The sequence below is a fragment of the Polypterus senegalus genome, chromosome 14, assembly GCF_016835505.1.
Source record: "Polypterus senegalus isolate Bchr_013 chromosome 14, ASM1683550v1, whole genome shotgun sequence".
Taxonomy (NCBI): Eukaryota; Metazoa; Chordata; class Cladistia; order Polypteriformes; family Polypteridae; genus Polypterus; species Polypterus senegalus.
The window spans coordinates 29,688,656-29,713,394 of record NC_053167.1 but is presented as its reverse complement, the minus strand read 5'-3'; the positions used below and the strand labels follow the sequence as shown (position 1 = coordinate 29,713,394).

The window sequence follows — 24,739 nt, the reverse complement described above, 5'->3', positions numbered from 1 at the left end:
GTCATCCGGGAGGGGCTCAGAGTAGAGCCGCTGCTCCTCCGCATCGAGAGGAGTGAGATGAGGTGGCTCGGGCATCTGATCAGGATGCCTCCTGGACGCCTCCCTGGTGAGGTGTTCCGGCACGCCCAACCGGGAGGAGGCCCCGGGAAGACCCAGGACACGCTGGAGGGACTATGTCTCCGGCTGGCCTGGGAACGCCTTTGGGATTCTCCCGAAGAGCTGGAAGAAGTGGCCGGGAGAGGGAAGTCTGGGTCTCTGCTTAAGCTGCTGCCCCCGCGACCTGACCTCGGATAAGCGGAAGAGAATGGATGGATGGATGGATGGATGAACCTCACTCTCTTATTGGAAGGTCAAGCACCCTTAACATGAGTTGGACTGCCTATTTTGTAATGTATTGCAGAAATAATGCACAGTTTGCCCCAGGCTCACAGATTTTCTATTTCTCACTGGTGCTGTTGAGTGGCTTGTTGTCATGGCACCATTCAGAAAAGCAAGGAATAATTCCCCCCAAGCAGCACCTTTCTACACAAACTAGTAGACAGTGAGCCTGGTTATCCGTGTGGTACTGTGGATTTTAGTCTCTGCACCCCCATCTCCCCATACAATCCCCCCAGGCTTTAGTTGGTTCCTACTCCGGACATGACCTAGACTGATCACTTGCGAGCTGCATAATGTCTAAAATACGCCCAGAACTCTACATATAACAGACTAAGAGACAGCTAAAGATTTGTCGAAAGGGGAGAGGAAAGAAGAGAATGGAAGAAAGAGAGCAATGTGATGAGAGACATTTCATTGACCATACTTCTCTAACAGTCTTCCTCTCAATTCCTTGTATTTGTTTCTTTTTCTCTTGTGCAGTTTAAATCAATGATGAGGTGTACATGGGATGGGGCTAGTCCTCTGTGGGTGTGCCTCCACTGAGGAGAGGACAGACCCAGCAATAATACTTCTTTGATATTTTCTGTGTTCCCTTGAAATGTGTCAGTAAGCAAGGGGCAGGGCCTTTGGCATGCTGCAGGGAGATATGTCATTTGCCAACATTGCCATACACTAAAGATTAAGACTGCAGTCAAGGTTTGTGGAGACTGACAGGAAAGATGACCATTCAACATTCAGTTGCTCTTGTATAGCCACACTGGAGGAGGGTGAAAACATCAGATTAGTCCATCTGAGACTATGTTTCAGATTTGTCACCCATATTGCTGATTTGCTGCCAGCTACTGTGTTACAGCTACATTTGTTTTTCCATAGCTTGTATTTATTTTCTATTTTATTGTTGTTTTTTATGTTTGAATGATTATTTTTAATATTTTGTACTACTAGGGCACTTTGCACCCTGCTCGCTTTGCTTGCCAACCAAACACACACACCCTCCCCCCACCAGCAGTATGCGCCTTTGTGAAGAGGGGGGCTGAACGCACCCTAAGGAGACGTGGCCGTTCCTCTGAAACCCCTCCTTAACGTTGATACAATTGGAAACAAATACAGTTTTTTTTACCTCCTCCTTGCTCGATCAGTTGCTGCCGTGCCACGTGATCTGCATTTCGTGTGGTGCTTCAAACGTTAAAAAGCCTCTACAGCACCTGTCCTTTTATCCTCAAACACTATGCGATCTCTTTTAGCTGTTCCGTTATTTCACTGAGTAATATTTTCCATTTGTTTGCACTAATGCGATCTTTGCTTTCATTTTTTGAGACTTTCAAATTTTCCTACTTCCATTATCTCTAACCTGCTCAGCATATGTATTACGTGACTTGAATCCAAAGGTTGTAAGTATGCCGTGACTTGACCGTCTCTCAGGACATGAAAGTGTTTCTCTGTCTCTCTTCAAAAGATCACGCCTCATTGCAGGAAAAATGTTTTGTCTTGTCGTAAGATTTTTTTTTTATAATAGAGAGATGTCAATAAACAATATCTTGTTTATTATTTGTTAGTTATGCACCATTTCTTTAAATTGGCATCCATGTGTTATGTGCATTGAAACCTGAAAGTGGAGCCACCCTGACATTCCTACTGCTATTTAGGTCAGCCAGAAGAAATGGTCCACTAGTGAATCATTGAATGTACTGGAGTCTTTTTGCGTAAGTATTTCTTTCTTTCTGGTTTAATGGATTTTACTTGCTTTAGTAAATTATATCAGAACTTGGTAACCTCAGATTGCCTTTTAGACAAATTATTGTTTGCTCTCTTGGGGATTTTGCTCAGTTTTTCTACTTGTCAAATAGATGTTCAATTTATAAAGATTCTTTCTGGGTTTTGTTTCTATTAGCCAGAGTGTGTTGGTTTTTCTCTATCATTGAATGTACTGGAGTCTTTTTGCGTATTTCTTTCTTTCTGGTTTAATGGATTTTACTTGCTTTAGTAAATTATATCAGAACTTGGTAACCTCAGATTGCCTTTTAGACAAATTATTGTTTGCTCTTTTGGGGATTTTGCTCAGTTTTTCTACTTGTCAAATAGATGTTCAATTTATAAAGATTCTTTCTGGGTTTTGTTTCTATTAGCCAGAGTGTGTTGGTTTTTCTCTATCATGAGGCATTTTTCAGTATATTTTAACTTTTAAAACCAGATCCCCTTTTTTGGTATGTGTAGGCCAAAACCAGCAAGTAGCAGTTGGGGACTGATTTTGGGGTGAATCTCTTCTGGGCATGTCAGTGAAGGTCCTGGTCTGCTTTATGGTGTTTTGGAAGCGTTGCTCGCCGTTGCATTGTGTTTAAGACTCCATCACACTGTACCAGCAGAAACAGTGCTTATATAAGTAATGGGATAACGTTTGGCAGGCTTCAGGCTGCTGGACTTAGAGCAAGATGGCCTATCATAGGCCTTCTACTCACACCATCGAGACATCTGACCCTAGAGAAGGACAATGCAAAGACAATATAGAAGGCCAAACACAGCTGCTGAGAAATTAATGCAGGTGTGCAGGTTCTACATTATCTCCTGACCTTAACTCTATAGAACAGCTTTGGGATATCCTGAATTATATTATTATACTAGCAAAATACCCGTGCTTCGCAGCGGAGAAGTAGTGTGTTAAATAAGTTATGAAAAAGAAAAGGAAACATTTTAAAAATAACGTAACATGATTGTCAATGTAATTGTTTTGTCACTGTTATGAGTGTTGCTGTCATCAAGAATTTGATTATCATTATTTCTTTTAATCAGGTTCGTATTTGGAGAACGTGTTGTGTTCAAGTTACATTCCGTGTTTGTCAACCGTTGTAAAGATAACAGGTTTCATTCATCAAAGTGTTCACTACCCAAATCACTACTCGTGAATCTAAGATGTTTAACAGGCATTCCCGGTATTAAGTTGTGGAATTGCCTGCGAGTATTTAGCGACAGCACGTCTATTAACTTGTGGATTTTTCTGCGAGTATTTAGCAACAGCGTCTCTATGAATTTGTGGATTTGCTCATGAAGTATTTAGCGACAGCATGTCTGTTAACTTGTGGATTTTTCTGCGTGTATTTGGCGGCAGCGTCATGAAGTTGTTTCTGTCTAGCTGCATCAGAAAATGTACCACAACATCTGACACACCTTTTTACTGTTTTCTCACAGCTTGGATTGCCGCTGTCATAATCGGTTTGAGTTTCATGGTTTGTTTCAATTACGTTAGTATTTGCAGGACTTGTGTTGAAGTGACATTTGCCATCTGTCAAGCGTTGTAAGCATACAACCAGCTTCATCAATAACTTCGAATCCAGCTTTTGAGAGTTGAAACATTCATAAACATCAAAGTTTCCACTACTCAAATCGTCACCTGTGAATCTAAGATATTTAAGAGCCATTGGCGGTTCTCCAAAGGTGTAAAATATTTGGCCATTTCGGTAGACTTGAAAGCAACAACCGAACAATTCAGCGGCAGCCATCAACTCACATGCAGAAGCATAGGTGAAGGGCTTAAGCATTTCACTCTTATAGTGCTCCTGTGTAGTATATTTATCTCTTGTACCGTCATCAGTCCACACCTTGAACCTGTCCCAGTCATTCAATACACAAGACACAATGTTCCTCTGGATGTCAAGATTGAGCCTGATATGGCCGTGCAATATGTAACACAGAGAATGTAAAAGGCAAGCGGCATCTCCGGGCATGGAAACCACTCGGTAAGTGACAGTTCTTTGATCGATGGTGATCACCTCGATAGACATCTCACTACCCAAATCGCTACTCGTGAATCTAAGATGTTTAACAGGCATTCCCGATATTAACTTGTGGATTTGCCTGTGAATATTTAGTGGCAGCGTGTCTATGAACTTGTGGAATTGCCTGTGAGTATTTAGCGACAGCGCCTCTATGAACTTGTGGATTTGCCTCGCGAGTATTTACCGCAGCGCCTCTATTAAGTTGTGGATTTGCTCAAGCAGTATTTAGCGACAGTGTGTCTATTAACTTGTGGGTTTTTCTGCATGTATTTGGCGGCAGCGTCACAAAGTTGTTTCTGTCTAGCTGCATCAGACAATGTACCATGACATCTGACACGCCTCCTTTTTACTGTTTTCTCACAGCTTGGATTGCTGCTGTCATAATCAGTTTGAGTTTCATGGTTTGTTTCAATTACGTTAGTATTTGCAGGACTTGTGTTGAAGTGACATTCGGCATCTGTCAAGCGTTGTAAGCATACAATCACCTTCATCGATAATTTTGCATCGTAATAAACGAACAATAAAACAGCGGAGAAGCCGTGGATTAAATATAAAGGCTGCAGGGAGACGTGAATACCGTGGCAAAGCAAAGAAGGGAATGAAGAGAACAGAGCGACAGACAGCCTGGAGATGGGGGACCCAATATAGGCAGGCAAGCGTGGGGATGGGGACGCAATGCCGCCTCACACGGCGACCGAGCTGCAGGCTATGGATGTATATATGTACGTAAGTAGGATTCAATTATGACCGTTATGCATAGAATTTCGAGATGAAACCTGCTTATCTTTTGTAAGTAACCTGTAAGTAATGAGCCTGCCAAATTTCAGCCTTCCACCTACACGGGAATTTGGAGAATTAGTGATGAGTGAGTTAGTCAGTCAGTCAGTCAGTGAGGGCTTTGCCTTTTACAGTATTAGTATAGATTACATTACTGAAATTCCCCAAAGTTGTGTTTGCAGTTAATATACTGTCTCCCATAACTACCTTATTCAAAGAATATTGTCCTGGAAATTTGCCATGCAGTCAGCTTAGACAAACTTTTTATTTTTCTGAACCCATGTAACAGCCAATGTTGGGTGGTAGAGAACCTTTAATATATAAAGCTGATCCTAATAGTGTGCTAAAAATCAATGGACAATTTGCAACAGAGTTTATTATATACATTTTAGAAATTTCAAAAATGGAAAGCATTGCGAAATTTTCAAATTCATCCCTCTTAAAAGAAGAGAAACTTCTAAATGGCATCAATTACTGAATAATAACTTAATTATAACTGAAATAATTTATTGTTTCAAACATTTCTTAGGAGTCATTATTTCAACCTGTACTGTTTATATTTTAGAATTTCCTCTTTTACTCATCTGAAGGCTGCCGCTGATAGAAAAACAGATCTCAACACAAATTAATGAAAGAGCAGGAGAGAAATGAATGTGCACAGCAGGGAACACAAAATCATATCAGCAGCTTGCCAGGACTCTGCAACACCAAGTCAGTTCACCTGTTGCTTGAAGTCATACCAGGTCAGTTAAACTATTTTTGTATCTGTAAAAGCAAATGGCAATGCAACTATAGTCAACTTATAGTGACAATATATCAATATGAAACGAAGTGTAACCAGGAATTATCAGCAACAAGACAAAGATATATAATGCCATTTGTACTGCATACTGATCTATGTGTAGAAATATGTACATTGCCATGTGGAGTAAGAATTTGGTTCCCTCTCAGTGCATTATTATGACAGCTAAAATAAGAACAAGGAAAATGCTCATGTGACTCTCATCTAAATTATTATTCTTTCCTTCACCTTTTTTATAACTGTTTCACCTTGCTTTTCTTAAACATGCATACTTTATTAGTCAAGTTTACGATATCAATCCTTTAAAAAGATGTATTTAGTTTCTTTTTTTCTCTTTTCCCCATTATATCAAATACATATTCTTACTTTTTAATTTTAGCTTCATTTTAAGAAGAGTGTCTTGTGTCCTTAAAACACTGTAGCAATTTTAATTTGAGACATCAACAAGGATTTTAACTCTTCATCGAGTACTTCATTTAAAAATTTTATGTTTAAGAATTATGAAGCACAAATAGCCATAGACTGTTCACAGCCAACAACTAACCATAGTAGATCATTAGATGTCATTTGTACATTACTTGGATTGATATCTGGTGTCTTTGAGCCACCACAAGCCTATTTGGCCTAATTTTTTAACTACATGATTTGGTAAAATGCTTTACGGTATGTATTTATTGTACTCAACTAATATTCTGTTATTTTAATTGCATTGTATTATCACTGTTATTTTTGGATATGCCTAATTGTCAAAGAATCAAATGAACAAAACTGTGATATCTGTCACTCTTAAAAATGCACCATCTTTCAAAGCAGTTAACTAAAACATTTTCTAACTTGTTTAATTATTATACTAGAGGTCTGCATTCTAAACTGGCTACACTTAAGCGGCTGTGAGGTGTGAGTTCCCAACTAAATGTTGCATTCGAACACTAGTGGGTGGATAATCCAGCAGACACTCTAGAAACTTGGAGAGAACAAACGCGGGCAAGAGGCAAGAATACCGCTAGACCAATAGTGGGTAACCCAAGTTGGAAGAAATTAAATCTTTTTGTCATTTAAAAATTAAGGCCAGCATCATGAGCTGGAATGCAGTCATTGCTCTTCAGTCCATTAGTTGACCCTGATGTCTCAGGGTTTTGGGATACAGGCAGTCTTTAGAGGGGGCTTATGTGTGTCTTTTCTTTAACCAAGTAGAACTGCACCTATCCCCAGATACTGCAGAAGTTAATCAGTTCTGAAGCTGATAGGAGAGTCAGGGCAGACTCTCACTGGAGAGTGGAGGAAACCAGGGTTAAGAGAGCAAGAGATGCGTGGTCAGCTGGTGTGATAATTGAGAGCTGGACAAGCAGACAATCCTCCTCACCAGATGGGCAGTAGTTTCAGTCTGCTTAACATTATTTTTGTACTTTGAGTTCTTTTTTTCCCTTATTTTAAATATCGGTAGCTTCTTTAGCATTTTTTCTGAAGTGTGCATCTCATCCTTTGGAAATGTGCATGTGCGTTAATCCAGTTCACTGTATGTAAAGTGGCATGTATTTGAGCAGGAAAATATCCTAGTAAGTTAAGTAAATATGCAAAAGTGTTACAACAATCGCATGGTTAGGTTTGCAAATGCAGACCTTAGTTTGCCTTTCTGAGGTCCAAAGAATATAGACCTGGAGTCTCCTTTATAACACTTTGCAGGGATTTGAGTGTGAAAATATGCAAATGGAAAAAAAACAGGAAAATTTCATACGACAAAAACAATATGGTTTGTTAAATCCGGCATACACACGTTTCCACACAATTCACCCATATACTGTAAATCACAGTCAATTTGTAACTGTGCATATGCAAGCACACCTCGAGCTCAGCCAGGTTGCTGGGCTGAAACCACTGCTAATGGAATAAACTAATGAATCATGTGCATTTGCAATCACGATGCTGCAGAACTTCATTGACTGGGACAGCCTCCCCCCTGAAGCCTTGAAGAGTATCTTGCTGTGCTTCTATGCGTTCTTATGCATTAATCCTTTTAAAAGGGAACTAAAATAAAGTCTGTATATCATATTCATCACTTTGAAGGTGTTGTAGTAGTGCTACTATTAGTTAAAACTGCCTCTCCCAGCAGTCCCTGCAGGGGCTGTTGAGGTCGAAGGTGGTCAGAGGGGTTTAAAAGGAGGGCAGGTGTCCAAAATGAAGGAGGGTGTTTTTTATTGTTGTATTTTGTGTTCCATTTTCCTGTCGGACTGCCTTCTTAATTAAGCCATACTGAGTCGCTGTGTCCTGGATTGTATTCATTGTTGGGATCTGGATCGTCTTCTGTCTAACTGTGTGCTAAGGACTGATAGTGGATTCATTGGATTCCCCTCAAGAAAAGGAGCGCTCCTGAACCATCCATCCATCTTCACCCTTACAGTGTCTACTGGTAGGACTGTTTTTTCATTCCCTTTCAGCATGCTGATCTCTGGACTTACTATCATCATCTTTCATTGCATCCGGTGTTGTTTTTCATGGACTTTGCTGTGTGGAGTTGTTTGTGTTTATATGTTTAATGTAGGGGCACAGAGGTGGTATTATTGTTTTCATTTATATTATTTAATTTCATAATATTCTTTGTTGTTAGTTCCCAGTGTGCTTTATTTTGTCTCTGTTTGTGAGTGTGTGCGGGTCGGGCCAAGGCTGGGAGTGTCCCTGGGATCCTCTATAAAAATAAATAAATCACCGTCTTCTTGATGATGTGAATCTTAGCGGCACCGGACCGCTACAGTGTAATGTAGTTGTAACGTAAGCACACATTCTAATAGAGGCTCGGCTATATGAATAATAATATTCAGTATGAGTCGTCATTTAGCTGGTTTGGATGCATTTCCCTGCATGATCAAGCATGTTGTAATTTCCCCGTGCCTCCAAAATGTTGCGTACGGATGGGTCAAATTTACCATAAATATATGCAGATTGTCCTGTAAAGTATTCTTTTTGAGAAATACTGTAGAAGATTGCAAATGCACATATCAATATTCTCTTTGTGCATATGCAAGTTTTATACTTCTGACCCCATCACAAAACCTGGAATATGAAAACGACAACCACACTACCAGGCCCCTTTCTGTACTCCATATTCACCGATGACTGACCAAACAAAGCTCCAACTTTGACTAGATGGCTTACAGAGAAGAGATCTATCTGCTGACTCACTGGTGTCAGGACAACAATCTCACCCATGTGTCAGCAAAACCATTGAGCTTGATACAGGCCACAGGAAACAGAAGGCAGACCACACAAACATCTACTTATGAAGGGATGACGTCGAGAGGATAAGAAGCTTTAAAATTTCTCTTTCTGTTATTAAAAATCCTGCACCCACCACAAATCTCTGACACACTGTACCACACTGGCATACTTTGTTTCTAGGTCTTATTAAAATTTTAAGGCTTAGTTTTTGAGCTTCAGCTTTCTTTTTGAGTTTTTTGTGGTTAGATGTCATTACAGTATATAGTATGTATGTGAATATGTATTGTCAAGCACGTGCAGCTAGGTAGCATCTTGGAGGTCCTAATCCTGTAGAAATGATGCAGGTTGAGAGTGGAATAACACCAGTATTAGCTGCCTTTCCTTTTTCACCTTGAGAACAGAGGAAATTGTCAATTCAACATGACACCGGAAGTCCCTCCCCATCTGCTACTACTGCTATTTAATGATGACATGGATCAGAAGTTGGGGTTCAGTCGTGTACTGGTGTGCAAGACATTCAGAGCTGTGTCCTTGGAAGCTCAAACCCCAGAGTGAGAAAACTATTTTTTCAAACTTGACATTTACATTTAGGAGGCGGTATAGTGGCACAGGTGCTGTCTGGCAGTAAGGAGACCTGGGTTTGTGTCCCAGGTCCTGTCTGCATGAAGTTTGCATGTTTTCCTTGTGTTTGGTTAGTTTACTCCGGGTGCTCCATAGTCCAAAAACACACAGATTAGGTGGATTGGCGATACTAAATTGGCCCTATTGTGTGGTTGGGGTGTGTTTGTATGTCCACCCTGCAATGGGCTGGTGCCATGTCCAGGGTTTGTTCCTGCCTTGTGCCCTATGCTAGCTGGGATAGGCTCCAGCACTCTCTGTTTTGGACTTAGTGGATTAGAAAATGACTGATTGACATTTGCATTTATTTGCTTAGCAGACACCTTTATCCAAAGTTACTTACAAAAGAGGTCAACATAATTGAGTGAACATCAATCTGAAGGACTGTTTGTGAACAAGTATTACAGGACAAGGTTGCAAAATTGATCACTAGTGAACAGCTCACAACAAAACACAATTCCTTAGTTTCAAGTGGTATTCACCAAACAAGAGAGTCTACAAACATTGTATCTTTTTTTTCTTTTACGTGAAATACATATATGTTGCTTTCTATGTTTTTCTGCTTGTCTTTTATTAGTATTGTGTCATTGTCACTTTAATTCTGTACAGTTTATGTGTGTATGTCCACATGACAGTGAACTTGAACAAATCATGGGCCAGACAAAATGTAGCATGTAACCTGGTGTGAGGTGGCGTAAAGAAGTATCGAAAGGAGATATCAGAATTTGTAAAAACAGCAATACTATGGTGAAGGTCGGGTTTCCTCTTTTACTCGACTTGACAAACATTCTTGTACTTTCACCCAAAATGTGAAGTTGACGTTTTAGCTGTGATGTGGCTAAAAGTTATCATTTCCTTTTCTTTGTTTCGTGTTTTTCAGCTGTTTATAATACTCTGCTGGTTTGACCTTTGCTTGAAAAATTTAGTTCAAATTAAGATTTATTATTAATGGCCATAACACAATATGGCCAAAATCAGGAAAAGTCCAGTTTCAGTGTCATTTATTTCATTTGATTTCATGGTGAGAAACAAGAGTTGTTGTTTTTTTCCTCTTTTTAAATGAAGTTCATTCCATGGAAGGTTTTGTGGTAACGGAACTTAAAAAAAAAAATAAAACACTTGTGCAAAACAAAAAGCAGAGCACATTGGTGTGGTACAGGGTAGAACTAAGAAGTCAGATTTTTTGCAGTCTTTTTACTGCTGTCCTTAATGTAATATTTTTTTGAATGTGTATTTTTGTACAAATGTTTGCATTTTATTAAAATCATCTAGTAAACTTTCATGGGGATTGAATTGATAACAAGAATAAACAAATTTGACTCTAATAAAATGAAAATATAAATAAATAATGAATATATTTAAATACTAGATGATGTTTGTTATATTGTAGGAGAAACCTAGGATTTTGCATGACTGCATTTTACTTTTAATTTGATTATTTCCTATCAGTACATTAATTACATTAGACCATTTTATATAGTTAATGCAAACATAGGATTTTCTTCTAAGACAATAAACTGCCCTGAGATCAACTGAAGACCACAAGTGAAGAGTGATTAGTCCCACAACAATTGATCATTTAAGACATGCTTTTTTTGCATTTGGTTCAAAACTATTGTCTGTATCGGATAGCTTCTTTGTGTACAATGTTCTTTATTTGTCAGTCTGATGCACAGAACCTCAAATTATCTAGTGATAATTTGGCTCCATCACTGGTTGATTTGGGACCATGTCAAAAATAGTGAAGGAAATGCTTGTTTAAAGATAAAGATAACTATAATTGGCAGTAATATAACTGTAGTTTTTTAGTTGAAAGGTAAGCATGTTAATCGTCTTGCCACCATCACAACCTGTGTGGTGCTATTTCTCTTTTGATATCCCACACTGTAGTATTTCAATTCACTCACTATTTTCGAGTTGTAGCTCGGTTTCCTGGTATTGCCTGAATAATATTTCCAAATTTCACTTTAAATTTAAAGTGGGAAAAAATAAGAGTGCTTAGACCAAGTACAATTGGTGATCCTATTTCATTATGAGATTCTAGAGAGTTATATGGTTGTGATACCATGATTGCCGGCATCTGCCATACTCTCCTTAAACCTGGACATTGATAGCCATGTACAGACTAGTGCAGTGAGGACTCAAACAAGTCTACCTGTGTGTATAGCAGTTGAATAAATAAATAATTCTTGATAGAACTGTGTCAGTCTTCTTCTTCTTCTTTCGGCTGCTCCCGTTAGGGGTCACCACAGTGGATCATCTTCTTCCATATCTTTCTGTCCTCTGCATCTTTTTCTGTTACACCCATCACCTGCATGTCCTCTCTCACCACATCCATAAACCTTCGCTTAGGCCTTCCTCTTTTCCTCTTCCCTGGCAGCTCTATCCTTAGCATCCTTCACCCAATATACCCAGCATCTCTCCTTTGCATATGTCCAAACCAATGCAATCTCGCCTCTCTGACTTTGTCTCCCAACGTCCAACTTGAGCCGACAATCTAATGTACTCATTTCTAATCCTGTTCATCCTCGTCACACCCAATGCAAATCTTAGCATCTTTAACTCTGCCACCTCCAGCTCTGTCTCCTGCTTTCTGGTCAGTGCCACCGTCTCCAACCCATATAACATAGCTGGTCTCACTGCCGTCCTGTAGACCTTCCCTTTCACTCTTGCTTGATACCCGTCTGTCACAAATTATTCCTGACACTCTTCTCCACCCATTCTCACCCTGCCTGCACTCTCTTTTTCACCTCCCTTCCACAATCCCCATCACTCTGTACTGTTGATCCCAAGTATTTAAACTCACCCACCTTCGCCAACTCTACTCCCTGCATCCTCACCATTCCACTGACCTCCCTCTCATTTACACACATGTATTCTGTCTTGTTCCTACTGACCTTCATTCCTCTCCTCTCTAGAGCATATCTCCACCTCTCCAGGGTCTCCTCAACCTGCTCCCTACTATCGCTACAGATCACAATGTCATCAGCAAACATCATAGTCCACGGGACTCCTGTCTAATCTCGTCTGTCAACCTGTCCATCACCATTGCAAATAATAAAGGGCTCAGAGCCAATCCCTGATGTAATCCCACCTCCAACTTGAATGCATCTGTCACTCCTACCGCAGACCTCACCACTGTCACACTTCCCTCGTACATATCCTGTACAACTCTTACGCACTTCTGCCCACTCCCGACTTCCTCATACAATACCACAGCTCCTCTCGAGGCACCCTGTCATATGCTTTCTCCAGGTCCACAAAGACGCAATGCAACTCCTTCTGGCCTTCTCTAAACTTCTCCATCAACATCCTCAGAGCAAACATTGCATCTCTTTCTTGGCATGAAACCATACGGCTGCTCACTAATCATCACCTCACTTCTTAACCTAGCTTCCACTACTCTTTCCCATAACTTCATGCTGTGGCTCATCAATTTTATTCCCCTGTAGTTACTGCAGTCCTGCACATCCCCCTTATTCTTAAATATCAGCACCAGTACACTTCTTCTCCACTCCTCAGGCATCCTCTCACTTTCCAAGATTCCATTAAACAATCTGGTTAAAAACTCCACTGCCATCTCTCCTAAACACCTCCATGCTTCCATAGGTATGTCATCTGGACCAACGGCCTTTCCATTTTTCATCCTCTTCATAGCTGTCCTTACTTCCTCCTTGCTAATCCGTTGCACTTCCTGATTCACTATCTCCACATCATCCAACCTCTTCTCTCTCTGTTCTCTTCATTCATCAGCATCTCAAAGTACTCTTTCCATCTGCTCAACACACTCTCTCGCTTGTGAGTACGTTTCCATCTTTATCCTTTATCACCTAACCTGCTGCACATCTTTCCCAGCTCGGTCCCTCTGTCTAGCCATTGGTACAGGTCCTTTTCACCCTCCATAGTGTCCAACCTCTCATACAACTCATCATACGCCTTTTCTTTAGCCTTCGCCACCTCTCTCTCACCTTGAGCCTTATCTCCTTGTACTCTTGTCTACTTTCTGCATCTCTCTGACTATCCCACTTCTTCTTTGCCATCCTCTTCCTCTGTATACTCTCCTGTATTTCCTCATTCCACCACCAGGTTTCCTTTTCCTCCTTCCTCTTTCCAGATGTCACGCCAAGCACCCTTCTTGCTGTCACCCTTACTACATCTGCTGTAGTTTCCCAGCTGTCTGGTAACTCTTCACTGCCACCCAGTGCCTGTCTCACCTCCTCCCTAAACTCAACCTTGCAGTCTTCCTTTTCAACTTCCACCATTTGATCCTTGGCTCTGCCCTCACTCTCTTCCTCTTCTTGATCTCCAACGTCATCCTACAGACCACCATCCTATGCTGCTTAACTACACTTTCCCTGCCACCACTTTGCAGTCTTCAATCTCCTTCAGATCAACTCTTCTGCATAGGATGTAATCTACCTGTGTGCATCTTCCTCCACTCTTGTACGTAACCCTATGTTCCTCCCTCTTCTTAAAATACATATTCACCACAGCCATGTCCATCCTTTTGGCAAAATCCACTATCCTCTGACCTTCTTCATTCCTCTCCTTGACACCATACCTACCCATCACCTCCTCGTCTCCACTGTTCCTTTCACCAACATGCCCATTGAAATCCGCTCCAATCACCACTTTCTGTCCCTTGGGTACACTGTTCATCACTTCATCCAACTCACTCCAAAAATCTTCTTTCTCACCCATTGCACACCCAACTTGCATATGCACGAACAACATTCATCATCACACCTCCAGTTTCCATCTAAATAATCATTACTCTGTCTGACACTCTTTTCACCTCCAAAACACTCTTGACATACTGTTCCTTCAGAATAACCCCTACTCCATTTCTCCTCCCATCCACACCATGATAGAACAATTTGAATCCACCTCAGATCCACCTGGTCTTACTCCCTTCCATTTAGTCTCTTGCATGCACAATATATCAACCTTCCTTCTCTCCATCATATCTGCTAACTCTCTCCCCTTACCAGTCATACTGCCAACATTCAAAGTTCCTACCCTCAGTTCCACTCTCTTTACTTTCCTCCTCTCCTCCTGCCTCCGGACACGTCTCCCCCCTCTTATTTTCCTTCTTCTTCTTCGGCCAACAGTAGCCCAATTTCCGCCAGCACCCTGGTTGGCTAACAGTACTGGTGGCGGTCGTTGTTAACCCGGGGCTCGACCGATCCGGTATGGAAATTTGTATTGTTGTCCTCATATTGATTTGGCAAAATTTTACACCGGATGCCCTTCCTGACGTAACCCTCCCCATTTATCCGGGCTTGGGACCAGCACAAAGAAACACACTGGTTTGATAGAACAGTGTCAATATGGAAGCTAAAACCCATCAATAACTAATTCCATAACCAGATAAATTCAAGAATAAAATTACAGGATCAGTTCATTAAAGATCATAAGCCTCAGAATGTCATTCCTAGACCTTCCCTTTGCTGCTCTCCCACGAGATCTACACAGCTGGCAGAGATGCACTATGACAAGCACGGTCAACCCTCTCGTCCCCACTATCATCCTTGGGTGCCCTTAGAGAGCACAGGAGCCCTGCTGTCTTGTCCCACCACCATTCCTCGGCATCTGTAGGACCTCTCACAGTGATCTGCATCTGATGGCCAGTGCAGTTGTCTATGCTGTGGTGTAACATCATTTTAAGAGTAGCCCACTGGATCAACAGACTGAATCATTAGACAGGTTCAATTATGGGACAACATGTCGACCTGCTGGAGATAGTAGTTGAGATGAGAATAAAGATAAAACTAATTGTGGTTATGATCAATGCTGTACATCGTCTTTATGACACACTAGCAGTAAGTACTTTCAACCAATGAATTATTTAGCAGAATTGTGTCTAGAAACACTACGGGGCTCCATTATACTAACTGCAAAACAATAAATAAATATTATCTATCTATGTCAATACAATAAATAAATATTAATCTATCTATCTATCTATCTATCTATCTATCTATCTATCTATCAGCACTAAAATACCTTGAAAAACTTATAATGTGTTGGATCTTAAGAGAAAATGTTGTAAGGCTCAATGTAAATGGAGAAAAACTGAATTAACAATACATTATTTTATATCAGAGTACAATGAATTAGTCCGTTTTGAGGGACAGTCCTGTTTTTCTGAACTTATAAATGATTATGCAGGAAACCAAAGAGCTTTATTTTCTACTATTGGTCATCTTCTAAACCCAATTCAGCCAAAGAAATGCCTATTGAACACTTCTAGTGGAACATATGAGGCGTTTGACACATTTTTAAAACACAAAATAAATTATATTAGAAGTAATATAATACATCCCTCCAAAATGAATCCCATTGAACCTGAGCATGCTGTTTTTAGAGAATGAAGTTCCTTTACTTAAATAAATAGATAGATCTATCTATCTACATTGTGACCCCAAATTGAAATAATCTGAACCACCAGGGTACATACAGCCACCCTAAGCTGACAAAGACAGGCAGAGACACAAGTGTTACATAGCACACGTTTTTATTTCTGTAGGGAAGTACTTTTCTTTGCTCCTCACAGCAACAAAGTCCAAAGCACCCAGCACAAAACACACTCTTCTTTCTGTCTCTCCCTTTCTCTCACCTCCACTCTTCCTGCAGCAAGCTTTGTGTTCTTAAGTCCGACTCTGGCTCCCTGAGTGAAGTAAGGTGTCTCCTTTTAAGCTGGTCCCAGAAGTGTTCTGGGTGGCTCATTAATCAGACCTTGAATCACTCCCAGGTTCTGCAGCTTGTCCTGGCGGCCCCCATGGAACCTAAGAGGGCTGCGCCAAACTCCAAATCCCAGGGTGCCCTGTGGGAATCCATGGTGCCATAGCCACCCAGGAGAGCTGCCTGCTAATGTCCCAGGGGAGGTAGTGCCTTGCAGATGTCCTCTCCCCGGTCATTCCATCCATTTTTTTTAACTATCCTAAAGGAGACTGTTTAAAATCATACCCGTTATATTGTTATTGTTATTATTGCATTAGGGTTTGCTCTGCTTATCCAGGGCCACTTTTTAACACCGCTCCCTGGGTTTACTGTCTTAATATTTCAAGACTGCTGAAGATTATATTTTAGACTTTATCGGCAATAGATATTTCTACTTTTTAATCCTCAAATGCCACTGCTCGGGGGCTTGTTTTGGACGTGCTTTGTCTCTAAGTATGTCAGAGGACTGGGACTTTGTGAAGTGGGGTCTAGACTCATGGTGGGGAGGCAAAATGGGGGTGTGGGGTATAAGGGGGGAGAGAAAGAGAGCAATCTATATCTAATCTATCCTTTTAATCCTTATAATTAAAACATACCAACGTAACAATAGGCTGCATGTCGATAACTCTTGGGAAAACTGGAAATTAAGGTTAAAGTTGTCTCACGAATTAAAGAGAAAGAAAGGATTCTCTCACCTAACAGGTTTAAACGCTAAAATAGTATTTTTACAGGAGACCCACTTACTAAGCAAGGATCAGGTCGATGATCGACTTTGTGGTCGTGTCGTCGGACTTGCGGCCATATGTCTTGGACACTCGCGAGAAGAGAGGGGCAGAGCTGTCAACTGATCACCACCTGGTGGTGAGTTGGCTTAGATGGTGGGGGAAGATGCCGGTCAGACCTGGTAGGCCCAAACGTGTTGTGAGGGTCTGCTGGGAACGGCTGGCAGAGTCCCCTGTCAGAAGTAGCTTCAACTCCCACCTCCGGCAGAACTTCAACCACGTCCCGAGGGAGGTGGGGACATTGAGTCCAATGGGCCATGTTCCGTGCCTCTATTGTTGAGGCGGCTGACCGGAGCTGTGGCCGCAAGATGGTCGGTGCCTGTCGTGGCGGCAATCCCCAAACCCGTTGGTGGACACCGGCGGTGAGGGATGCCATCAAGCTGAAGAAGGAGTCCTATAGGACCATTTTGTCCTGTGGGTCTCTGGAGGCAGCTGATAGGTACCGGCAGGCCAAGCGGAACGCTGCTTCGGTTGTTGCTGAGGCAAAAACTCGGGCATGGGAGGAGTTTGGAGAGGCCATGGAGAATGACTTTCGGACGGCTTCGAGGAGATTCTGGTCCACCGCCCGGCGTCTCAGGAGGGGGAAGCAGTGCAGTGTCAACACCGCATATGGTGGGGATGGTGCGCTGCTGACCTCACTGACGCTAGGGTCGGTGGGAGGAGTACTTCAAGACCTCCTCAATCCCACTAACATGCCTTCCATGAGGAAGCAGAGCCTGGGGACTCTGAGGTGGGCTCTCCCATCTCTGGAACTGAAGTCACCGAGGTGGTCAAAAAACTGGATGAGATACGCCCGGAGTTCCTTAAGGCTCTGGATGTTGTAGGACTGTCTTGTTTGACACGCTCTGCAACATCGCATGGACATCGGGACAGTGCCTCTGGATTGGCAGACCAAGGTGGTGGTACCCCTCTTTAAAAAGGGGTACCGGAGGGTGTGTTCCAACTATAGAGGGATCACACTCCTCAGCCTCCCTGGAAAAGTCTATTCGGGGGTTCTGGAGAGGAGGGTCCGTCGGATAGTCGAACCTCGGATTCAGGAGGAACAGTGTGGTTTTCATCCTGGTCGCGAACAGTGGACCAGCTCTTCACCCTTAGCAGAGTCCTGGAGGGTGCATGGGAGTTTGCCCAACCGGTCTACATGTGTTTTGTGGACTTGGAAAAGGCATTCGACCGTGTCCCTCGGGGAATCCTGTGGGGGGTGCTCCGGGAGTATGGGGTACCGGACCCCCTGATAAGAGCTGTTCGGTCTCTGTACAACCGGTGTCAGAGCTTGGTCCGCATTGCCGCAGTAAGTCGAGCCCGCTTCCAGTGAGAGTTGGACTCCGCCAGGGCTGCCCTTTGTCACCGATTCTGTTCATAACTTTTATGGACAGAATTTCTAGGCGCAGCCAGGGTGTTGAAGGGGTCCGTTTGGTGGACTCAGGATTGGGTCACTGCTTTTGCAGATGATGTTGTCCTGTTTGCTTCATCAGGCCGTGATCTTCAGCTCTCTGGATCGGTTCGCAGCTGAGTGTGAAGCGGCTGGGATGAGAATCAGCACCTCCAAATCCGAGAGCATGGTCCTCAGCCTCAGGGTTGGGGGAGAGATCCTGCCCCAAGTGGAGGAGTTCAAGTATCTCGAGGTCTTGTTCACGAGTGAGGGAAGAATGGAGCGTGAGATCGACAGGTGGATCGGTGCGGCATCCGCAGTGATGCGGGCTCTGCATCGGTCTGTCGTGGTGAAAAAGGAGCTGAGCCGTAAGGCAAAGCTCTCAATTTACCAGTCGATCTACGCTCCTACCCTCACCTATGGTCATGAGCTATGGGTAGTGACCAAAAGAACGAGATCGCGAATACAAGCGGCTGAAATGAGTTTCCTCCGCAGGGTGTCTGGGCTTTCCCTTAAAGATAGGGTGAGAAGCTCAGTCATCCGGGAGGGGCTCAGAGTAGAGCCGCTGCTCCTCCGCATCGAGAGGAGTCAGATGAGGTGGCTCGGGCATCTGATCAGGATGCCTCCTGGACGCCTCCCTGGTGAGGTGTTCCGGGCACGTCCAACCGGGAGGAGACCCCGGGGAAGACCCAGGACACGCTGGAGGGACTATGTCTCCCGGCTGGCCTGGGAACGCCTTTGGGATTCTCCCGGAAGAGCTGGAAGAAGTGGCCGGGGAGAGGGAAGTCTGGGCCTCTCTGCTTAAGCTGCTGCCCCCGCGACCCGACCTCTGATAAGCGGAAGAGGATGGATGGATGGATGGATGGATGGATGGATCAGTTCTGGCTGCAAAAAGACTGGACTGGCCAAATGTTCCATTCCAGCTTTACAAAGAAAACTAGAGGTGTGGGAATTCTCATACATAGAACAGTCTCATTTGTGGTATCAGATGTACTATCTGATCGTGAAGGGAGATATGTGATTGTCATGGGTAATTTATTTAACTGTAAAGTGATTTTGATAAATGTTTATGCATCCAATGTCGATGATAAGGAATTCATGCAAAATGTATTTGCATCCATTCCCAATGTGAACACTCATAAAATTATAATGGCTGGAGACTTTAATTATGTTTTAAATGCCCTCTTAGATAGGTCTCCTGTCACAGGGGGGATGACATCTAACACTGCAAAGACAATTGCACAGTTTTTAACTGACCTCAACCTATCAGACCCCTGGAGATTTCTTAACCCAAACTCAAGAACATATTCCTTCTATTCACCAGTGCATCATTGCTACTCAAGAATTGATTATTTCTTTATAGATAATAATTTCTTGCCTACAGTTAAATCTTACAAGTACAATGCTATTGTTATTTCCGACCATGCCCCTCTGATCTTGGAGCTAAAATTATTATGCCCCACACACTCATCTCGCAGATGGTGTCTTAACCCACTTCTATTAGCAGACGAGAACTGTACAGAATTTATATTCAAACAAATCATTTTCTTCCTAGAGACAAATTCATCCTCATAGGTCTCAGCAGGAATACTCTGGGAAACTCTAAAGGCCTTCTTAAGAGGACAGATTATTTCATATCTTTCCCACAGAAATAAATTAGAAACCAATAAAGTATCAGAGCTAACCAGTGAAATTACTAGAATAGACGAAGAACATTCTGCATTCAGAGCTCAACCTCTTAACAACCAACGAAACTGAACAACTCATTTTTAAATCAAGACATCATTACTATGAACATGGAGAAAAAGCTAATAAGCTCTTAGCTCAACAAATCTACAAGCAAGAAGTTCGCAATGCAATCCCAGCAATCACCAACATGAAGAGAGATAAAATCATTGACCATAAAAATATAATGCACACATTCAGAGACTACTATAAATCCTTATATTCTACTGATTTTAAAGAAGACAACACACAATCTAATGCATTTCTAGATACATTACAGACACCACAAATAGGTACTTTTAATGCATAGGAACTGGATAAACCTTTGGCACTTTCAGAATTACTAGATGCTATAAAGTCACTTCAAAGCGGGAAAGCAGCAAGCCCTGGTGGCTACCCTGTAGAATTTTATAAGAAATTCTCCACTCAGCTAGCTCCCCTCTTATTAGCAACATTCACAGAAGCTAGAGACAATCAAATACTACCTCAAACTTTTTGCCAAGCATTAATCACCGTCTTTCCTAAACAAAATAAAGACTTATTACAATGTGCATCATACAGACCAATTTCACTTCTGAATAATGATGTTAAGATACTCCCCAAAATCCTAGCCAGAAGGATGGAGAAAGTGCTGCCTTCAGTAATATTAGAAGATCAAATTGGATTTATTAATGTCTGACACTTCCCTTCCAATCTTCGACGCCTGTTTAATGTAATATATTCACCAGCAAAGTCAAACACCCCAGAGATATCATTATCATTGGATGCAGAAAAAACATTCGACATGATTGAATGGAACTACCTTTTCACTACATTAGAGAAATTTGCAATCACCACTGAACCACTGTCGAAATGCTTATCAGATAAAGGGAATTATCAGAGAAGGACTTGAACAGAAAATGTCTCTATATGCAGATGATAGTGAATTTTCAAGCATACAATATCAGATTGGACACCTTCCCTTTTATCATTGCAGATCAGTTTAAATACCTAGGAGTAAATATCACAAGTAAACATAAAGCTCTTTATCAACACAATTTCACTGTCTATATTGAAAAAATAAGCAAGATTTGAATAGATAGTCAACCCGTCATCTCACTCTAGCTGGAAGAATTAACATTGTTAAAATGAATATCCTTCCTAATCTTCTCTTTTTATTTCAAAACATTCCAATATACATCAAGAAATCATTTTTTAAGCAATTAGATTCAACCATAACCTAATTTATTTGAAATTCAAAACATCCACGTATCCAAAGAGTGACCCTACAAAGACCTAAGGCAGAAGGTGGCATGGCTTTACCTAACTTTCAGTTTTATTACTGGGCAGCAAACATACAAGCTATAAAAATATGGACACAAACAGATGAACATGCATAGGCTTGGTCAGTAACAGAAATAAAATCCTGCAGTACTTCTTTATATTCCCTGCTTTGTGCCCTTATAAATGCAAGTTATTGCCAATATACTAACAACCCAATTGTGCTTCACTCACTCAGAATATGGAACCAATGTAGAAAGAATTTCTCTGCACCTCTGCATGAGAACCACCTTTTTCAACCCTTGCAAACATAAGCAGCTTTTAATATCTGGAAAACATTTGGGATTAAATTGCTTGGAGATCTTTATATAGACAACATATTTGCATCCTATGAACAATTACATTCCAAATTTAACTTTCCAGCAACACATTTCTTTCACTAACTTCAAATTAGAAACTTTGTTAAACAGAACCTGCCCAATTTCCCTCATCTCTCACCTTCCTCTATGCTGGAAAAAATATTGCTCAGTTTTGAAGACTCAGACAGCATTTCTGCAATATATACAATAATTTTACAGTCCCTCCCTTTCAAAGATCCAAGAGGACAATGGGAAAAAGATCTCTCACTCAAAATATCAGAAAAGGAGTGGAATTTAGCAATGCAGACAATTCATTAGAGCTCCATATGTGCAAAGCATACAATTATTCAACTCAAAATTATATATCGAGCACGCCTGTCTCGCTTAAAACTGTCCAAATTGTTTCCAGGGCAAGATCCAACCTGCGAACGCTGCAATCAGGTCCCGGCCTCACTGGGTCACATGTTTTGGGCCTGCACCAAATGAACATCATTCTGGGCAAAAATTTTTAAGTGCCTTTCAGACAGCCTTGGTGTCACAATCCCTCCTAACCCATTTACAGCTGTATTTCGTGTTCTTCCAGATGGGCTTAAAGCGAAGAAGGACAAACAAACTGTGATTGCCTTCACTATACTATTGGCACACAGACTTATTTTGCTAAACTGGAAGAATCCTAACTCTCCACTTTTAAGTCAGTGGGTAACTGGTGTTTTATATCATTTGAAATTGGAAAAAATCTAATTCTCACTTAGAGGATCTGTGCAAAACTTTTTCAAAACCTGGCAGAATCTAATCAATAATATTTTAGAATAAGCTCTTAAAGCATTGAGGAAATATATTCTCTTCCCATTTCTTTTTCTTCTCCATGTATCTTTATCCACCTATTAAACTCATCAATTTATGTATTTTTACAAGCTTTAAGCTTTACTCCATTGTTCATGCTGTCTTTCTCAGGGGTGGGGTTTGATTTGTTTTCAATCCCATTTTTTGTAAAAATGGATCTATCTGTATGGAATGATTACAATAAAATCAATAAAATAAAAAAAGAAAAAAGAAAGTGTGCCACCATCCAGCTTCTGACCTTGATAATAATACAGATGGAACTGTTTGAATCAAGGAAACATTAAGCATAACAGACAGGAATCAGATCAATGCAAGTGTGCTACTTCACCACATCATAGCCTGTGTGGTTCAGTTTCTTCATACAGTTTGTCTCTTAGCACTCACTCTGCCCCAGAATTACCCTGCCACCTCCTGGGGGATCAAGGACTAACACTTGGTTTAGGATGAGAAGTACTTCTGTGCCATATTTTAAATTTGTGACTTTAAAAAACAAAGCTGTACATAAAGAACAAACAAACAATTAGGGTTATTATTATTATTATTATTCATTCATATGTATTATATATTTATAATTATGTCATTAATGTTTTGGAATTTATAAAGTAATGCTTTATAATTGACTCTTAATATTCATTTCAAGGCATGAGTTGATCCAGCAAGCCTTTCACTGCATATTGTACTGTATGTGTAATGATAATGAAAATTTATCGACCTAAGACATTTTAACTGGTTATTATTAAAATTCATCTTTTTTGTACCTTTCAGTTTCTTTGTGTTGAAGGTTATTTAAGTTCATTGTCTAACTCCTATCGCAAAGTCTTTTCAGCCACACCATTGTTGCTGTGGGAGACTGTTTGCCAAGCCCCTCGAAAATGAAAACAATCTCAATGACTGTATTTACTTGCTCTCATATCAAAATCCCCACCTCAGAATACAAGCAGAAACCTGCACTGACATATATCTTTCTCAGCTAGAAGACTCTGTGTCATTGTCCTCCTTATTGTATCAAGTCTGATATAATATTTAAATTAAATAATGGTGAAAACAGAAAGACATAGTAATTCTCAAAGGCTGTGCTATTGACTCAAATGATAAATTGCTCTTATGTTGTGAATTTTCTCCAACTAATACATTTGTTTCATTGCTGCTACCATTCATATACCAAAAATAAAAATCAAACTGATTTTGTGATGTAAATTTAATCACTTAATGTTTAAATATTTATGTCAATAATGAAAATACAACACAAATAAGAAGAATGCAGTGATCCCTCGCCTTATCGCGCTTCGACTTTTGCGGCTTTACTCTATCGCGGATTTTAAATGTAAGCATATCTAAATATATATTACGGATTTTTTGCTGGTTAGCGGATTTCTGCGGGCAATGGGTCTTTTAATTTATGGTACATGCTTCCTCAGTTTGTTTGCCCAGTTGATTTCATACAAGGGACGCTATTGGCGGATGGCTTAGAAGCTACCCAATCAGAGCATGTATTACGTGTTAACTAAAACTCCTCAATGATATACGATATGCTTCCCACGCGGTGCTTGATTGTTTGCTTTTCTCTCTCACTCTCTCTGACATGCTCTGTGCCTGATGGAGGGGGTGTGAGCAGAGGGGCTGTTTGCACAGAGGCTGTTTGCGTAGAGGATACGGACGCTCCTCTAAAAAATGCCGCTTTATCGCGGTGCTTCAGCATACTTAAAAGCCCAAAAGCACATATTTATTTTTTGATTGTTTGCTTTTCTGTCGCGCTCTCTCTCTCTGACATTCTCTGCTCCTGACGGCACTCCTTTGAAGATAAGATATGTTTGCTTTCTTTTAATTGTGAGAAAGAACTGTCATCTATGTCTTGTCATGGAGCACAATTTAAACGTTTGACTAAAGGGTGTTATTTCATGTCTAGAGGGCTCTAATAATGTTAACAGTGTGGGAGAGTTTATAAGGGCTTAAAATATTAAAAATAATCATACAAACATATGGTTTCTACTTCCCGGATTTTCATCTGTCGCGGGGGATTCTGGAACGCAACCCCCGCAATCGAGGAGGGATTACTGTAAATGCATAATCTAGTTGAGAAAGTGCAATGTAAATGTTCATAAAGGTCAGACTGTCCTATT

The 24,739-nt window shown here is 41.2% G+C and overlaps 1 long non-coding RNA gene across 2 annotated transcripts in view; it reads left to right on the top strand.

The window, feature by feature from the left end:
• The window catches only part of LOC120515077, a 32,476-nt gene that overhangs the window by 7,508 nt on the left and 229 nt on the right, over window positions 1-24,739 (top strand). Inside the window, exons 2-3 of one of the 2 annotated variants that reach the window (XR_005630580.1) lie at window positions 5,491-5,668; window positions 7,973-8,134. This is a non-coding gene — a long non-coding RNA (uncharacterized LOC120515077). Of the gene's footprint in view, window positions 1-5,490; window positions 5,669-7,972; window positions 8,238-24,739 lie in introns of those variants that run through there. The other variant, XR_005630579.1, reaches the window with a different exon arrangement.